Source organism: Pipistrellus kuhlii, unplaced genomic scaffold (genome assembly GCF_014108245.1).
Source record: "Pipistrellus kuhlii isolate mPipKuh1 unplaced genomic scaffold, mPipKuh1.p scaffold_m20_p_14, whole genome shotgun sequence".
NCBI classification, from domain to species: domain Eukaryota; kingdom Metazoa; phylum Chordata; class Mammalia; order Chiroptera; family Vespertilionidae; genus Pipistrellus; species Pipistrellus kuhlii.
The window spans coordinates 13,095,657-13,097,613 of NW_023425449.1; the positions used below are offsets into that span (position 1 = coordinate 13,095,657).

The 1,957-nt window shown below is 39.6% G+C and overlaps 1 pseudogene; it reads right to left on the minus strand.

Annotated features, from left to right (window-relative positions):
- Positions 1 to 254: 254 nt before the first annotated feature.
- Positions 255 to 824, minus strand: LOC118718557 (annotated as a pseudogene).
- Between the last annotated feature and the right edge of the window lie 1,133 nt (positions 825 to 1,957).

Here is a 1,957-nt window from a genome sequence, read left to right on the forward strand (position 1 = left end):
TTCTGGAGACCAAGATAAGAAGGGAAAGCTGGTAAATGAGCTATGCTTTTTGAAAAAGCATTTTTGACCATAAAGAGAAACACAGAAGGAGAGAAAAAATTATTGTTTCCTGGATATTGTTTGGTGAAGATATGATTGTTGAAACTACCGCAGCTATTTTATTTTAAATCAGATTAACAATAAGCAGTAAAAGTACAGTTACATGAAAAATCCCATATTTTAAATTTTTTTTATTGTCCTTACTTGTAGGGCTTTTAAGATGGGACCCACTTTTGAATCTTCTGTCTAGTGTTGGAGTAAGTTACATATTGTTCTGGAGTGCCACAAGAGAAGGGAGAGAAAGAGAGTGCTAGAAACATCAATGATGAAACAGAATTATTGATTGGCTGCTTCCTGCACGTCTCACACTAGGGATTGAGCCTGCAACTCAGACATTTACCCTGACAGGTAATCAAACTGTGAACTCCTGGTTCATAGGTCAACACTCAACCACTGAGCCACACTGGCCAGGCAGCAGTAGGTGGTTTTGTTGTTGGTAGATCATCAGTCATACAATGAAGCCAACAATGCCAAGATGCCAATCAGAGGGCACCATGCTTCCATCCACATTCCAGAATTCAATTCACCATTCATTTCAGTAGTGTATATGATCCATTGGTGACGGCCAGAAACTGCTTGTTGTCTTCATGGTATCTGTTTTGATATTTGTCTTCCCCTCCTAATGTACCAACACTCGCATCCTTTGCCTAAAAGAAAATCAGTAGATAGCCTGAGAGGCCACCATGGCTGCTGGCCTTGTGCTTCAGGACCTAGAGGGTCTCCATCTCATCCCATAGGCCTATTGCAGCTATCTGAGAGATGCTAAAGGAGGGCAAAACTGAGCTGCTAAAGATAAAATTGATTGAAGGTATATAAATAGCCTGCCCCATCTCACACCTTTTAATTCTCTGACATTATAAATTTGCTTTATTTATGACTTTGAGTGAAGGTTTTATTACCGCAGCCAAAAGCTCATCAACTGATTCAGGGCCCTACTGAATAGGTCAAATGAGGAAAAACAAGTTAAGGAGCAAACATTGACTTTCAGCCACGGAGGGTGTGGAGAGTGGGTAAAAAGAAGCCCTCCTGGGATTTCCATCTGCGTGAAGGAACCTGAAGAAATAGATCAAAATCATTGGGACCCCATGTGGTCTAGTTTTTCAACTTGGTGTCACATTTAAAAAATAGTAATATGATCAAAAGAATTACAAATGAAAGTAATTTTAATATTTCCTGGGCTTCTCAAAAACACCAAAAGGTTGGGGTCAGATAAGCACATACATAATTTATATTAAAAAGTTAAAAAATAAAAGCTTCTCTCTACTTTTGTGACCTCAGCATTAGCCATAAAAATGTGAGCTACTCCTCCCAAACCTCCTCCTCTCCCAATTTTAACTCCCAACCTATGGCTGCTCACAGCCACACACTAAGCTCCTTCTAGACTAAGCTTTTTCTAACCTGCTTTCCTGTGTTTCACCTTCATTCTTCTTTTCTTTGTCAATTTCAGGAGTAAATTATCCATCCTGGCTTTTCCCACACCCTCTCTCTCTGTTATTGCGGGGATCCTGTAGCACAAAACCCCAAACACTCACGTTGCAAAGCTAGACTTCTCACAGGGCCAGGAGCACAGGCTGTGAACACTCACACTTCATATATTACTACTTTTTTGTTCTCAAAAAATTCACAGCTCCAGGCTGGGAAACACGACAGCACAAATGACCTGGTTTTTTTAAAAAATAAGTTGCAAGATGAGAGAGAGAGAGAAAGACAGAGAGAAAGGAGAAACATACAGATGGAGAAAGACTTCAATAAACTCATTTATCAACTAATCATAATGCATGGACCTTATCAAATTTTGATTCTATCCCTTCCCCCCACCACGTATTCATATTTATGACACTTATGAAATAACTGTAAA